Below are 18,125 nucleotides of genomic sequence, written 5' to 3'. Positions count from 1 at the left end.
AAAGGAAATAAGTTACTGTGGAGCCGGGCGGTGGTGGCGCACGCCTTTAATCCCAGCACTTGGGAGGCAGAGGCAGGCGGATCTCTGTGAGTTTGAGGTCAGCCTGGTCAACAAGAGCTAGTTCCAGGACAGGCTCCAAAACCACAGAGAAACCCTGTCTTGAAAAACCAAAAAAAAAAAAAAAAAAAAAAAAGAAGAAGAAGAAGAAGAAATAAGTTACTGTGAAGAGGCAGACATCAGAATGGCAACAATGCTTTCCCACTATACATCTGACATGTTTAATATCTACACTCTATAAAGAACTCAAAATTTAATCACCAAATAAAGGAATCACCAAATAAAAATGAAAAATGCATTGGGCAGTTCTCACAGGAATACAAATGGCCACTATGTGGACTCTGCATGTCAACCATTGCCATTAAATATGTGTTCATCAAAAGCATACTGAAATCATACCTTCTCTAGTCAGAGAGGGAAAAATCAAGAAAACAAAGAAGAACAAATGCTGCAGTGAATGTAGGAAAAAGGAGTAGCTACACTTTGATGCTGAGAATTTCAAGGAGACAAATATCACATGTGTTTTCTCATATTCAGTATTAAGCTTAAATACCTATTCACACACATATTTATAATATATAGTGTATATGATATACATATAATGGTTCCTTACTTATATTGACCTTATTATGTTCTTTTGTTCTTCACCTATCTTGCTTTTTCTACAATGTTTTACTCCATCCAACAGTCCTCATATTACTTTTATTACATATATATGTAATGAAACAAATATATATATATATATATATATTGTGTATGTGGATAAGTGTCATAACCAAATGCAGTATTGTGCACATAATGAATAAATTCTAAGTGAGACATATCCAAATTGACAGGGATTTGGGAAGTATCTTTAAGAATCTTCAAATATGTTGAGTTTTCAAAGTCCAGTGAAGACTGAAGAATTGTCCTACTAGAATTGACTTTGGAAAAATGATCACTGAATTCACTGAGGTATCTTGAATGGAATCTTGGATAACAATGACAATATTACTTGAATAAATCATCAAATTCAAAAGAAATATGCAATTAACTTATCACTTCAGCAATGTTGATTTTCTTTTTGGTAAATTTTTAGCTTCCTAATTATCTCTACTAGGCAAAGCTGGGCGAACATTTTCTTGTGTGCTTAAAATCATTTTATAATTTAAAGGATAATAATAGGCCATGTTCTGAGATACACAACTGTAATGCCATCACTATGGATACAGAATCAAGGAACATAAAGGTCAGTGAGCCATTACATAGCAACAGTGTCTGACAAAGTTCCAATGCATTTCCAAAGTTCCAGAGCTCATTATACTAAATGAAATTACACTCATCTATAACAGTTATGATACATAGGTACATGAGCATTTACTTGCTCTTCTGAAGTGAAAACCAAGTTAAAATAATTATTGTAGAAAGAAAAGCACCTACCTACTCAGTTCAGTCCTTACAGTTTTAAAGGACTCGCATATAAAAGACATCTCAGTGCATTATACCGGGTTGAAGAAAAATTCCAAATCCTCATACCAAAGCTGTGGAAACATCCCCAAGTCCTTCTCAGAAATATAAATCTTTGAAGAGGAGGAGGAAGGATGTATGGAGAACATTAAAGAAAGAGTAGGAAATACCTAGTCACATAATTGAAGCTAGCACCATCTCAGGAGAAACCACTATCTCTCCAGAAACCGCCACCTCGAAAGAAACACATGCCACTCGCGATCGATTCAAAACAACTCACTATTCATTCACGAAGATCATTGATTAATTCCTATGCCCTGTCCATTTAACTCCAGTTTAACTTATTTAAAGAGACTACTGTAGTTTACCTATGAGTAGGATCCGTTAAATCCTCGGATTTTCAATGTCCTCAACAGTAGCAGTCATTCATTCTTCAAGACTCGTTCTCCGTCCTCGTGAGGACTCTAGAGGCTTCATGGCAACTGCCACCAGCAACGGTTCCTTCTTCTCTTTAAAGCAGCCGTTGGAGAATTCTGATTGGCTCCTCATAGGTCAGTTGAATTGTCTCTAGATCCTTCTGCTATACTATACCATGTGTCACATTTTACAGCAGTTTCAGAGAATTTATCCACCTGCCTCCCAATATATTCTTATAAAAAAACATTCCCAATGAAAAAATAAATCCATAAGTGAGACATAACCACTTCACGGCTAAAGTCTTTACCAGGTCCAGTCTCAAACTCAGACAATGCACATTTGGAGTTAGTGGGCACAATAGCAACAGTTTTTCATTTAAAAATCAATGATCACTTATTGGAAAACACGGCCCTACCTTAGCACTCTATTTTCTCTTGATAAAGAAATTTGCCAAGGTGCCTGTAAGTCAAAACACATTTTGGGAAGCTAGACAGGACAATTTCTTGTTAAAGACAAAACTGAGTAGCAAAGGGACACAACACTTCCAAAATTTAACTATGAAGAACAACAGCAAACAATAAATGAAATGAGTCCTGAACAAGGTTTAAAATAAAAGGTGGCCAGATGGTGGTGACATGCACCTTTAATCCCAGCACTTGAGAGACAGAGGTAGGTGGATCTCTTTGAGTTTGAGGCCAGCCTCGTCTACAGAGTGAATTCCAGGACAGGCTCCAAAGTGACAGAGAAAACCTGTCTTTAAAAAAAAAAAAAGAAGAAGGAAAAAGAAAGAAAGAAAAAAAGAAAGAAAGAAAGAAAGAAAGAAGAAAGAAAGAAAGAAAGAAAGAAAGAAAGAAAGGAAAAAGAAAAAGATTTTCTGATCGCTCTATAGGGAAATCATTTTATTATTTATCTTTATAATTCAAAAGGGATAGAATATTCACTCATCTTAAAGTATTACTGTCAAAACAGATGATATCCCCTGTGGTGGTTTGAATAGAAATTGTCCCCAAAGACCCATGTGTGCTAACACTTGGCTCCTAGAGAATGGCACTATTAGGAGGTTTGGCATTGATAGTGTAGGTGTGGTCTTATGGAGGAAGTGTGTCATTATGGATGCAGACTTTGAATTAGGCCTAAGGACACAGTCACTTCTGCCTGCAGATCAAGATGTAGAACTCTCAGATACTTTTCCAACTCCATGCCTGCCTGAGTGCTGCTATGCTTCTTGGTAGAGTAGCTTGAGTATAGTAGACCTCTAAGTCCATCCCTACAGTGACGCACATCCTCCAGCATGGCCACACTTACTCCAACAAACCCTCATTTCTTAATAATGTCACTCCTTTGGGGACCATTTTCTTTTTTTAATTTAATTTAATTAACATTTTTCATTATTATACATACTGACTGTAGTTTCCGCTCCCTCGTCTAATTCCATTTCCTCCCTTGATTCACATCTACTCCTTCCTCATTCTGCCCTCCTACTTTTTCATTCAGAAAGGGGCAGGCCCTCATGGGCTTGAACAAAGTATGACACATCAAGTTGAGTTAAGACTGAGCTCCTCCCCCTGCATCAAAGATGGAAAGGTAATCCACTATGGGGAACAGGTTCACAAAAGCCAGCTAAGCACCAGGGACAGGTCCAGAACTCCCTGACAGAAGTCTTACAAACACACCAATCTACACAATTATTACATGCATGCAGAGGGCCTAGGTCGGTTCCATGCAAATTGGTCCTAACTGTTGGTCCAGAGTTGATGTGCTCCCATGAGCTCAGGTCAATGGTCTCTGTGGGTTCCCCCATCATGACCTTGATTTGTCTCATATAATTCTTTTCTTCAAGGGGACTCTCAGCACTAGGCCCAGTGCTTAGCTATGAATATCCGCATCCATCTACTTTCATCAGCTACTGCCTAAGGTCTCTCTGATGATAATTAGGATAATGACCAATCTGATTACAGCAGATAGCCAGTTCAGGTACCATCTCCACTAACTCTTAACCAGGGTCATCCTTATGGATTTCTGGGAGTTTCTCTGGCACCAGTTTCTCCCTAACTTCTGAAATGTTTCCCAAGAAGACATCTCTTTTGTTAGTCCTCCAGCTTCCTCCTTTGAGTAGATCTCTGAAGGTGTTTCCAGGTAGAATTAAATAAAGGTACATGTGACCCATCATGAACAAAAGCAGTACTATTCTAGGCTGGGGGCACAAGGGCAAGAAAAGTGGGAGAATGAGAAATTCAACTAATCTAAGCATTCTCTTTGTGTGCTTTCTGGCTGCATGATTCAAGCGGCTGTGCTCTGCTAAGCTCATAGTCCTTACCATGACGAGCCAAAGCTTTTGTGTGCCAAATAAATCCTTTCTTCTCTTCAAGTTTTCTGTTCAATATTTTGTCACAGATATGAAAATTCAAACACACAAACTATATATAATTAGTGTTATGGAATGTGCTGGTTATAGAGTCAGTCAGCAGCTTTCTATTCAAGAGAAAAGTGAGAGTAGTGAACTCCACTAGAAAAGAGCCATCAGACTTTATCCATTAATCTGCTGAGAGACAATCTAGGCTGTTTCCAGTTTCTGGAAAGTATGAATAGAGCAGTAATGAACATGGTTGAGAAAGTGTCCTTCTGGTAGGATGAAGAGGCCTTTGGGAATATGACCAAAAGTGGTATAGCTGGGTCTTGAAGTAGATTCATTCCAATCTTCATGAGAAACCAATAAACTGATTTCCATAATGGCTGTACAAGTTTTCACTCCCACCAGCAATGGATGAGTGTTCTCCTTATTCCACAACCTCGTCAGCATGAGCTGTCACCTGTTTTATTATCTTAGTCATTCTAAAAGGTGTAAGATGACATCTCAAAGTAGTTTTAATTTGCGTTCCACTGATGAGTAAGGATGTTCAATAAATCTTTTAATTATTTCTGAGGCATTTGAACTTCTTCTTTTGAGAATTCTGTTTAAATCCCACAGAAGTTTTTTTACTTCAGTGCAATCTCATTTGTCTACTTTTGCTTTTATTTTCTGTGCTTTTGGGGCAACTGACTTTGTATAAAAGAGCAGATAATAAACATTATCTCTGTAATGAATCATGTGGGAAAAAAGGATATGTATATGCTGAAATATGAGACTAGACCTTTAACTCTTACTGCTTGCATATGTCAACTTGAAACACAAAAACTAAGGTCTGAACTGATTGATTGACCAACAGACCGGTTAGTTTTGAAACAGGATTTCAAGAATCTTAGGATGGCTACAAACTCAACCTGTAGGCAACAATGACCTATAACTCCAGAACCTCCTGCTTCTATCTCCTAAGAGCAAGGATTATAAGCATTTACCACATAACCTATTAATGTGGTGCTGGGGATTGAACCCAGGGCTTCATTTGTGCAAGGTAAGCACTCTACCAACTGAACTACACCCCCAGCCTAGAAAAACTCTTATTTAATGTGACTCTCCTCCCAGAAAACAAAACAAAACAGACAAATTGACATAAGAGGTTTCCAAATTCATGTAATAGTTCTTTTATGTTACACCCATTAGAAGGTCTATAATCAAAAGACACATGAAACCACATGTTGATAAGACGCTGCAGAAATTAGAAGCATCATATTCTAGTGGTGGGGATACAAATTTGTGTAGCCATTAGGGAAAGTAGTTTGGTGGTTCCTTAAAAGTTAAACATATGTTAACCATATGATTCACCAATTCCATTCCTAGCTATATACCAAAAGGTATTCTCAATAGTGTTCAAACAAAAATCTATACATGAATGTGCGAAGCAGTAGTATTTCCAAAAGCTAAATGGTAACCACCAACAGATGAAGGAATGAACAAAGTGTTGTTTTATTATGCAGTTCATATATATATTGTAATATGATTCTGTCTTTAAAAATCAAGTTCTGATAGAGTTTAAAGCGTGAATGAATATCAAAGCCATACTAATCAGTAACCATCAGACACAAGCTAGTATGTATGATTCTAGTGTTAATAAATGCACAGAATAGAGGACAGTCAAATGACAATATTCTAAATCTGCATATGGGCTGACACTATACTAAACTGACAATTTTTTTTTAATTGAAAAAAAAATTTTCCGCCTCCTCCCCGCCTCCCATTTCCCTCCCCCTCCTCCCACCCCTCTCACCCTCCCCCCACTCCTCTTCTCCTCCCTCTCCAGTCCCAGGAGCAGTCAGGGTTCCCTGCCCTGTGGAAAGTCCAAGGTCCACCCCCTCCATCCAGATCTAGGAAGTTGAACATCCAAACTGTCTAGGCTCCCACAAAGCCAGAACCTGAAGTAGGATCAACACCCCGTGCCATTGTCCTTGGCCTCTTGTCAGCTCTCATTGTCCGCCATGTTCAGAGAGTCCGGTTTTATCCCATGCCTTTTCAGTCACAGTCCAGCTGGCCTTGGTGAGCTCCCAATAGATCGGTCCGACTGTCTCAGTGGATGGGTGCACCCCTCGTGGTCCTGACTTCGTTGTACATGTTCTCCCTCATTCTGCTCCTCATTAGGACCTTGGGAGCTCAGTCCGGTGCTCCAGTGTGGGTCTCTGTCTCTATCTCCATCCATCGCTAGATGAAGGTTCTATGGTGATATGCAAGATATTCATCAGTATGGCTATAGGATAGGTTCATTTCAGGTTCCCTATCCTCAGATGCCCAAGGAACTAACTGGGGACATTGCCCTGGGCATCTGGTAGCCACCCCAAGTTCAAGTCTCTTGCCAACCCTTAGGTGGTTCCGTTAACTAAGATATGAGTTTCACTGCTCCCCTATCCAACCTTCCTATATCCCCAATCATCCTGTTTCCCCAAGTTCCCCTCATCCTCTCCTTCACACTTTTCTTTCTCCATCTCCCCTTACTCCCATCCCACCCTACCCCCACGATTCCAATTTTTTGCCCGGCACTCTTGTCTACTTCCCATAGCCAGGAGGATAACTATATGTTTTTCCTTGGGTTTGCCCTCTTGTTTAGCTTCTTTAGGACCACATATAGACTCAGAGGCCCCCTATCCATAGCTAGAAACCAATTATGAGTGAGTACATCCCATGATCTTCTTTTTGGGTCTGGGTTACCTATTTATTTAAAAGTCATTCAATTGTGTATTTAAAATAAGTTAATGTTATGAGGAATAAGTTAAACTATGATGGAAAAGGGGGAAAAGGGAGAGATGGTGTGAGGGATAGAAGTTGGGACAGAGGAATGAAAGGAACAGGAATTTTAATGAAATAATGTCTCAAGGTTTGTGTAGGTTGAAAGGACTAATGAAATGATACTATCCATAAGCTGTCATGGAACATTTGGAGAGACGAAAAAGAGAAAAGGGGGTAAGAGACCAGGAAGAAAAGTAGAAGAATCTAGTTACTTCTGTACCCATCCCAAACACATTTCACTATCATATGGGTAAAGATGGGGATGTTTTCACAAAGGTTTATTGAGCAAGAAGATAGGTTAGGATTAAGTCTAATTTTCTAAGTGACCCATCTTTCTGAGTCCAATTTTCTAACTCGGTACCATCTTTCGGAGTTTCCTCTCACTAACAAGGGATGATCCTAAAAGCAGGGTGTATCTGTTCTTAAGGCAACCCCTCATTAGCTGCTACCTGGAATAGATGACCCCAGATGTTTTACCATGCACAGAGTAGAGACTATAGGCAGATGGTGTTACAAGCCAGATGACCTGCTATGGGTGTGCAACAATGAGACATAAAATAGCCCCAGAGCATAGGATAATGGTAGGTTACCTAATTGAGGGGAATGAATGGAGAAGGTGACTGAAATTCAGTGGACAAGAAAGGCAGGCACTATATGACAGGAAGGTCAAGTCTAGCAGGGGATGGAGAACAAACATGGAACCCGATGAGCTGAAAGATTAAATCCATTTTTCGAGCCATGGACTTCAGAATGGATGCCATCAGAGTATGGAGCGACTGGGAATTGGAAAGACTTCATGAATATATCATTGTACAGATTAAAGAGAACCCACACAACTGATACCCTTGTCAATTATCTGCCCCCCTTTTTTCAATTTTAAGGAAATTGGTTATATAAAGAAGGGGTTGGAACTCTGAAGCACAGGAAATTATCCTTATGACAGAATTGCATTAGTCCAAAAGAGATTGGTTTAAATTAAGAGAATGTGCTTCCTTCCTCATTTAGAGCCATAATAGAACAAATCGACATGGTCCCAAGTTGAGCACAGAAGAGAAAGACCTTCACCTGGATGCTCCTTCAGAGTGCCCTGAAAACCATAAGAGATCCAGGGATAGCAGATTTCATTCTGTAGACTTAGCAAACCACCAATCCTTTCAGTACTGGGCAATGATATCAGGAGCTACAAACAAAACAAGAAGCCAGGAAAGTATGAGACTGATTGCATAATTCTTTTAAAAAAATTTTCAAACCTTGATTCTGTTAAAATGAATCAAATTTAAGAATCAACGATATTACAGCTGTCTGAATCCACATAATATACACAGATCTGAACCCCTCTAAGGCAGAAATATCTTAACAAGCATCCATGTGTGCAAACTTACAGTGACACGTGAGGACCTTAAAGGTCAGGTACAATGTTAAGAGGATACGCAAGTGTGGGCCTTTTTCAAGGGAGATATCTTGAAACTATTATGCTTCCCAAAGGGGTAGATAAAGTTTTAGATGTTCACCAACAGAGGAGTTGAAGTCTCAGGAACAAGTAGACACCTGAAAGGGACTGAGGACAAAGGATAGTCTCAGGCAGAACACCTGGGATGCCACCAACTGCAACTGGCATGAGGGCAACATCTTGAATCCTAGCATTAAGGAGGCTGAGGATGGAGGTTCAGAAAAAGTTCACAAACAGTATGAACTGCAGAGTGAGATCCCGTCTTTAATACTGTAACACAAAAAGAAAAACAGCAACAATGGAACTGTCAAGATGGTTCAGTGGTTATGAGCACTGGTTGCTCTTTCAAGAGTCAATTCCCAGCACTCACATGGTAACTTATAACCATCTGTAACTCTAGTTTCAGGGGATCAAACACCGCTGTCTCCCAAAGGCACCAGACACACACATACAGACAAAATTCCATAAACATAATATATATTTAAATAAATCTTTTAAAAAATAAAAATGACCATAAAATCAGTATAGCATGAATTGCAAATGGTATTAGTAAATTTAATGATGGGGGAACTTCGCTTTCTCAGTTCACCTTCTCTGTGGAAAATGCTTTGTGATATATTAGAGAGCTAAGAACTCAATGGAGTGATTCAGAGGGGACAAAAAACACTTTTCAAACATCACTACTGTTCTCTCTTGTTCTTTCATTGAAAAGATTTCAAAATAAGCATATATATTTTCAAAGCCTCTTTCAGAGGATTTCTGATACCATTCATGGATCTTCTGCACATGTCACCCACCACATCTCAGAGGCCTCACCACTATACCATTACCTTTGGGCTTAATAATCCAACATATGGACATTGGTAGAAAGGAACACAGGGACACAATTTCCATGCTGTCTTTGAAATTTTCAGCTATATATGCTTGGTATATGTTTATATATTAAGGGCCTGAATGTAGAAAATTATAATTAAGTGATCTACCTCATGGACACATCCATATAGTGACATGGTGAATGGAGACCTGACAGTGCTCATGACATGGTTGTTCAGATCATAGTCTGCAATGATTCATACTCTAATTTTGTAAGTTTCTTTTTTATTATTTTTTAAGATTATAATTCTATCATTTCCTCTTTCCCTTTTCTTCCACCAAACCCGTCCATAAACCCATTCTTGTTGTTTTTAAAATTCATGGTCTCTTTATTTACTAATGGCTATTATATATACATGTGTGCATTCCTAAAGCATAAATACAATCTCTTCATTCGGTATGATGTTACTCATGTGTGTGTGTGTGTTTCCAGTGTAGCACTTTCCTACCTAACCAATTTGTGACATGGTGTACTCATCTGCAAAAGAGAAAATAAGCAAAAACCTATCTTGAATGGTTGTTATGAGGGTTGTATACCATGATATTTCTAAGAACTGTATGGAACCACAAAGATACTTAAACATCCATATTTATTGCTGCTCTCTTCACAATGGCAAGGAAATAAAATGGATAATGAAAATGAAAATTAAATAAAAGAATACATTCGAATTTTAGTCTTCCACACCCCAACTCCTTCTAGATCCTTCCCATTTCCCCATCCACCTAATGGTGTAAGTTTAGAGACAGATTCTCATGTAGCTTTAGCTGACTTAAAATTTTGGGGGAGCACAGACTGACCTTCAACCCCTGATTCTCCTGCCTCTGCCACTTGAGTGCTAGGATTACATTCAGGTGCTACTACAACCCAGTTTAGGTGGTACTGGGGATTAAAGCCAAGAGTTCGTTTATGCTGTGCATGCATTCTAGTGAGCCCCATCTACAGTCTCTGAACAATCATTTTGAAGTGCAGTTTAGAAATCACTGTTCTAAAATATTTTCATGGTGGTAGCATGTTACTCTTTAAGGGATGATTACTATTTTGGAGCCTGTGATTACACTGGGTAATATAACTAGTGCAGAAATAAGTTGTATTTATATTGCAAGGCATTTATTTTCTTATGAGAAACCTACCCTAACTTGTACCTAAAGAGTTCATTAATTGATAAACAGATGAGTATCTTAGACCGTCTGAACTTTCATAGCAGGAGTTCATATCCTGGATGGCTTCAACTGACAGAAATGTAGTTTTTATAATGCTGGAAGTTAGGAAGTCAAAGGTAAAGGACTTGACAGACTACTGTTTTAGTGAGGTTTCACTTTGTGGTTCATAGAGTACTACCTTCACATAGTAGAAATATTCTAGTGTTTTTATGAACTAATTTTCTTCCAAAGGCACCACCTTTAAATAGATGCATTTCAAGGGTCTCAAACATTCATTATCTTCCGAGAGAGTCTCAAAAGTTGTCTCATACAACAAATTTGAAAGCAAACACCATCTAGAAAATAACAATTTCAGAACTAGGGATATAGTTCAGTGGCAGCAGCCATGTATATCATGCATGAAGTACTGGAATCAATCAATCACCAGCAAAACACACACACACACACACACACACACTCAAACATACTTTGCATGCTAAGATACCCCTACTTTTTATAAATTGTGAAGTCAGTTTCTCACACCATGTATTCCATGAAACTATGAGCTATATTTCCTGAAAAAGAACCCAGGAGAAACCTTACAAGTAAACTTCATTTCCAAACCTTGTAACTCAGTCTCAATTTGGCATCCTCCCAGAACTAAACAATTTTAGGAATATACACAGCACCAACCAGAAAGATTTGGTATAGCAGTGTGCAGATTGAATACAGAAGAATAAATAGAATTTAGGAGTCACTCTTCATTGATGTGGGATTTCCCTCTGTATGCCATTGTCAGAAGCCGTGTCACCCCAAAATTTACAGGAAGCACCGCCTTGAGGAGTTTTGCAGACAGCTCTACTTCTCAATTGTATTGAGAATAGTTTTATTGACCAAGCCTATCTCACACCCAAATTAACTGTTAATAGAGAGCTATCTGTTAACGGAACCTGCCTCACACTCCAAACTATCTAGACAACTAGGTGGGTCAACTTGTGACTTCCTGACCAAGGAATCATGACCTGACCAATCGTAACCCCTTGGCCTACGTGACGGACGTGGACACGTGGCAAGACCCCGTGCCCCAGCCCCCCAAGCTCCTCATCCAGGGGCTATATAAGCTGTAACCATGACTCTAATAAACGGAGGCTTCGACAAACATGCTTGGCCTCCTTCCTTTTAATCAGCCTATGTCTTTCAGGTGGTGCCTCCCCGTGACCCTGGAATAACTGACCAGCCAGGCGGGTTACAAACCCTAGACAGAGTAACCCGTCAAGGCAGTCTACATGCCATAATTACCATTAATGAATAAAGAAACTGCATTGTACTTATAGTAGGGCAGAACTTAGATAGGTGGGGAAAATTAAACTAAATGCTGGGAGAAAGACAGAGTCATAGAGACGCCATAAAGCCCCGCGGGAGACAGACAGCAGAACTTCAGCCAGTAAACCACAGCCTCATGTTCATACACATATTAATAAAACTGGATTAAATTAATATGTAAGAGTTAGCCAATAAGCTAGAGCTAAGAGTCCAAGCAGTGATTTAAATAATACAGTTTCTGTGTAATTAGTTTGGGGCTAAACAGGCAGGAACTAACTAGTGGCCCTCTCGCCATACCTCATTTTATCACAGGAAGATAGGAACTTCTAAATATTTGCCCATCTTATAATCTAAATCTTCTTTTATAAAAGAATAACATTGAAATGCATGTTAGGCAATAAATTTATTTCATCACTTTTCAAACAAATTCTTTGCCCATTCATATATCTTAGATTAATCTGATTTTAGAGTCATGAATACTCTAAAATGAAGATATTAAATACTAAACGTAATTTTCATGCAACAATATACAAGATGAAAAAGAAAATAGGCTAATATATAAAATCAAGCATTTAGGTAACCACCTGTGTCTTATCAGATCACCATGGATTAAAGTTAGAATTCAACAACAATGCTATCCCCAGAAAGCCTATGAACTCATGGAAACTGGACAGTCAACTACTGAACCACACCTGGATCAAGGAAGAAATAAAGAAAGAAATTAAAGTCTTTCTTGAATTTAATGAAAACGAAGACTCAACATACTCAAACCTATGGGACACTATGAAAGCAGTGCTAAGAGGAAAGTTCATAGCATTAAGTGCCCACTTAAAGAAAACTGAGAAAGCACACATTGGAGACTTAATAGCCCACCTGAAAGCTTTAGAAAAAAAGAAGCAGACTCACCTAGGAGAAGTAGAAGACTGGAAATAATCAAATTGAGGGCAGAAATCAACAAAATAGAAACACAGAAAACAAGCCAAAGAATCAATGAAACAAAAAGCTGGTTCTTGGAGAAAATCAATAAGATTGATAAACCCCTATCCAAATTAATCAAACGGCGGAGAGAATACACAAATTAACAAAATCAGAAACGAAAAGGGAGACATAACCACAGACACAGAGGAAATTCAGAGAATCATTAGATCTTACTACAAAAACCTGTATGCCACAAAATTGGAAAATGTAAAAGAAATGGACACTTTTTTAGATAAGTACCATATACCAAAGTTAAACCAGGACCAGGTGAACAACCTAAATAGACCTGTTAGTCGCGAAGAATTAGAAGTTGTTATAAAAAGCCTCCCCACCAAAAAGAGCCCAGATCCAGACAGCTTCAATGCAGAATTCTACCAGAACTTCCAAGAAGACCTAATACCTATACTCCTTAATGTATTTCACAATATAGAAACAGAGAAGTCATTGCCAAATTCCTTTTATGAAGCGGCAGTTACTCTGATACCAAAACCACACAAAGACACAACCAAGAAAGAGAACTACAGGCCAATCTCACTCATGAACATCGACGCAAAAATACTCAATAAAATACTGGCAAACCATATCCAAGGACACATTAGAAAAATTATCCATTATGATCAAGTAGGCTTCATCCCAGAGATGCAGGGCTGGTTCAACATACGAAAATCTATCAATGTAATCCATCATATAAATAAACTGAAAGAAAAAAACTATATGATCATTTCATTAGATGCTGAAAAAGCATTTGACAAAATTCAACATCCCTTTATGATAAAGGTCTTAGAGAGATTAGGGATACAAGGGTCGTACCTAAGTATAATGAAAGCTATTCATAGCAAGCTGTCAGCTAACATCAAATTAAATGGAGAGAAACTCAAAGCTATTCCACTAAATTCAGGAACACGACAAGGTTGTCCACTCTCTCCATACCTCTTAAATATAGTGCTTGAAATTCTAGCAATAGCAATAAGACAACATAAAGGGATCAAAGGGATTCAAATTGGAAAGGAAGAAGTTAAACTTTCATTATTTGCAGACGATATGATAGTGTACATAAGCGACCCCAAAAACTCCAGCAAAGAACTCCTTCAGCTGATAAACACCTTTAGTAGCATTGCAGGACACAAGATCAATTCCAAAAAATCAGTTGCCCTCCATACACAAAGGATAAGAGAGCAGAGATGGAAATCAGAGAAGCATTACCCTTCACGATAGCCACAAATAGCATAAAATATCTTGGGGTAACTCTAACCAAGGAAGTGAAGGATCTATTTGACAAGAACTTTAAGTCTATGAAGAAAGAAATTGAGGAGGATACCAGAAAATGGAAGGATCTCCCTTGCTCTTGGATTGGGAGGATCAACATAGTAAAAATGGCAATTCTACCAAGGGCAATTTATAGATTCAATGCAATCCCCATTAAAATCCCATCAAAATTCTTCACAGATCTTGAGAGGACAATAATCAACTTTATATGGGAAAACAAAAAACCCAGGATAGCCAAAACAATCTTATATAATAAAGGATCGTCTGGAGGCATTACCATCCCTAACCTCAAACTCTATTACAGAGCCTCAGTATTGAAAACAGCTTGGTATTGGCATAAAAACAGAAAAGTCGATCAATGGAACCGAGTAGAAGACCCTGATTTTAACCCACAAACATATGAACACCTAATTTTTGATAAAGGAGCTCAAAGTATTCAATGGAAAAAAGAGAGCATCTTCAACAAATGGTGCTGGCAGAACTGGTTGTCAACGTGTAGAAGAATGAAAATAGATCCATATCTATCATCATGCATAAAACTCAGGTCCAAATGGATTAAAGACCTCAATATTAGTCTGAACACACTGAACCTGATAGAAGAAAAAGTGGGAAGTATTCTACAACATATGGGTACAGGAGATCACTTCCTACGTTTATCCCCAGCAGCACAGACATTAAGGACAACATTGAATAAATGGGACCTCCTGAAACTGAGTAGCTTCTGTAAAGCAAAGGACACTGTCACTAAGACAAAAAGGCAACCCACTGACTGGGAGAAGATCTTCACCAACCCTGCAACAGACAAAGGTCTGATCTCCAAAATATATAAAGAACTCAAGAAACTAGACTTTAAAATGCTAATTAACCCAATTAAAAAATGGGGCACTGAACTGAACAGAGAATTCTCAACAGAAGAAATTCAAATGGCCAAAAGACACTTAAGGTCATGGTCAACCTCCTTAGCGATAAGGGAAATGCAAATTAAAACAACTTTAAGATACCATCTTACACCTGTCAGAATGGCTAAAATCAAAAACACCAATGATAGCCTTTGCTGGAGAGGTTGTGGAGAAAGGGGTACACTCATTCATTGCTGGTGGGAATGCAAACTTGTGCAACCACTTTGGAAATCAGTGTGGCAATTTCTCAGGAAATTTGGTATCAACCTACCCCAAGATCCAGTAATATACCCAAGAGATGCCCCATCAAATGACAAAAGTATCTGTTCAACTATGTTCATAGCAGCATTGTTTGTAATAGCCAGAACCTGGAAACAACCTAGATGCCCTTCAATAGAGGAATGGATGAAGACATATTAGAGTACTACTCAGCGGTAAAAAACAATGACTTCTCGAATTTTGCATGCAAATGGATGGAAATAGAAAACACTATCCTGAGTGAGGTATCCCAGACCCAAAAAGAGGAACATGGGATGTACTCACTCATAATTGGTTTCTAGCCATAAATAAAGGACATTGAGCATATAATTTGTGATCCTAGAGAAGCTAAATAAGAAAGTGAACCCAAAGAAAATCGTATAGTCGTCCGCCTGGAGAGGGGAAGTAGACAAGAGTGCAGGGCAAAAACTGGGAACTTGCGGGTGAGGTGGCATGGGGCAAAGGGGAAATGGGATGAGAAACATGAGAAGGGGAGGATGGGAGGAGCTTGGGGGATTGGGATGGTTGGGATATAGGAAGGGTGGATACGGGAGCAGCGAAGTATATATCCTAACTAAGGGAGCCATCTTTGGGTTGGCAAGAGACTTGACTCTAGAGGGGTTCGCAGGTGTCCAGGGAGATGTCCCCAGCTGGTACCTTGGGCAACTGAGGAGAGGGAACCTGAAATGACCCTATCCTATACTGATGAATGTCTTACATATCACCTTAGAACCTTCATCTGGCGATGGATCGAGGTAGAGACAGAGACCCAATTTGGAGCAACGGTCTGAGCTCTTAAGGTCCAAATGAGGAGCAGAAGGAGGGAGAACATGAGCAAGGAAATCAGGACCACGAGGGATGCACCCACCCACTGTGACAGTGGATCTGATTTATTGGGAGCCCACCAAGGCCAGCTGGACTGGGACTGAATAAGCATGGGTTGAAACTGGACTCTCTGAGCATGGCGGACAATGAAGGCTGATGAGAAGCCAAGGACAATGGCACTAGGTTTTGATCCTAATACATGAACTGGCTTTGTGGGAGCTTAGCCTGTTTAGATGCTCACCTTCCTGGATGTAGATAGAAGACCTTTGTCTTCCCGCAGGGCAGAGAATTTGGACTGCTCTTCAGTATCGAAAGGGAGGGGGAATGGTGTGGGGGGTGGAGAAGAGGAGTGGGGATAGGGGAGGGGAGTGGGGGGAGGGGGGCAATATTTGGGAGGAGGGGAGGGAAATGGGAAACGGGGAGCAGGTGGAAATATTAATAAAAAAATCAAGCATTTATGCGAGCTTCTTTGAGAGGCAATCGACCAACATTTCTATCCAATAGTGATACTGATAAAACACAAAAACATCAGCAAGGCAGAATAACCCTAGGGGAGCAGTAGAGTCACACATACCATGGCAGTAACCATTAACTCTCTACTAAGACTTAAGATCCACTCAACAAGAAGGATACCATGCTAGTGAAATCATGTTTATTAGAAGAGAATCTATAACTCCCACTTTACTAGACCCGAATCATCTCCAACTAAATTCTGAAGACTTGTCATTAGAACTTAGAGTTTCTTTTGCTGCAATGAAAGACTAGGACAAAAGACAAGTTAGGGATGGCGACATATTTGTCTTATCCTTCCATATCACTGTTTATTGTCAAAGGAACTCAGGGCATTCACTCAAACAGAAGAGTAAACTGGAGACAATAGCTACTGCAGAGATCATGGATGGGGAGCTGCTTACTGGCTGTTCCCCATGATTTGTTCAGCCTATTTTCTTTTCTTCCTGTGTTTTTTTTTTCTATTGGATTTTTTTATTACATTATAAATGATACCAATCAAAATTTCTACATCCTCCTCCCCATTTCCCTCCTACTCCCTCACAACCCTCCCCTTCCTCCTCAAGTCCTGAGAGAGGGCAAGGTACCCTGCCCTGTGGGAAGTCCAAAATTTTCCCCTCTACATCCAGACTTAGGAAGGTATGCCTCCAAATAGAATAGGATCTCAAAAAGCCAGTACATGCAGCAGAGACAAATCCCAGTGCCATTATCATTGACTTCTCAGTCTGGCCCAGTTGTCAACAACATTCAGAGGGTCCAGGTTGATCCCATGTTCGTTCAGTCCCAGTCCATCTGGATTTGGTGAGCTCCCATTAGGTCAAGCACACTGTCTCAGTGGGGGGACCGACCCCTTGTGGTCCTGACTTCCTTGCTCATACTCTCCCTCCTTCCCTTCTTCAGTGGACCTTGAGAGCTCAGTCCAGTACTCCCATATGGGTCTCTGTCTCATCCCCATCTGTCACCTGAGGAAGGTTCTATGGTGATATTCAAAAAAGTCGTCAGTCTGACTACCGGACAAGGCCAATTCAGACACCTTCTCTTCCATTGCCGAGGGTCCTAGCTGGGGACATGCCCATGAACTCCTGGGAACTCCTCCAGAGCCAAGCCTCTTGCCAAACCCAAAATGGCTCCCTCAATTAAGATATCTCCTTCCCTGCTCACATATCCATCCTTCCTCCATCTCAACCATCCCACTCCCTCAAGCTCTACCCAAACCTCCCCTTCTCCCCTGTCTCTCCCTCTCTTCCCTTTCCCCACTCCACCCCTACTCCCATGCTCCCAACTTTTACCTGGTGATCTTGCCTGCTTCCAATTTCCAAGAGGATCTATATGTTTTTCTTTGGGTTCACCTTATTACTTAGTTTCTCTAGGATCACGACCTACAGGCTCAATGTCTTTTGTTTATGGCTAGAATCTACTAATGAGTGAGTACAAATGGTATTCATCTTTTTGGGTTATCTCACTCAGGATAATGTTTTCTATTTCCATCCATTTGCATGCAAAATTCAAGATGTCATTGTTTTTTACC

Source organism: Chionomys nivalis, chromosome X (genome assembly GCF_950005125.1).
Source record: "Chionomys nivalis chromosome X, mChiNiv1.1, whole genome shotgun sequence".
Taxonomy (NCBI): Eukaryota; Metazoa; Chordata; class Mammalia; order Rodentia; family Cricetidae; genus Chionomys; species Chionomys nivalis.
The sequence above is the reverse complement of the archived record's forward strand: the minus strand, read 5'-3'. Positions refer to the sequence as shown.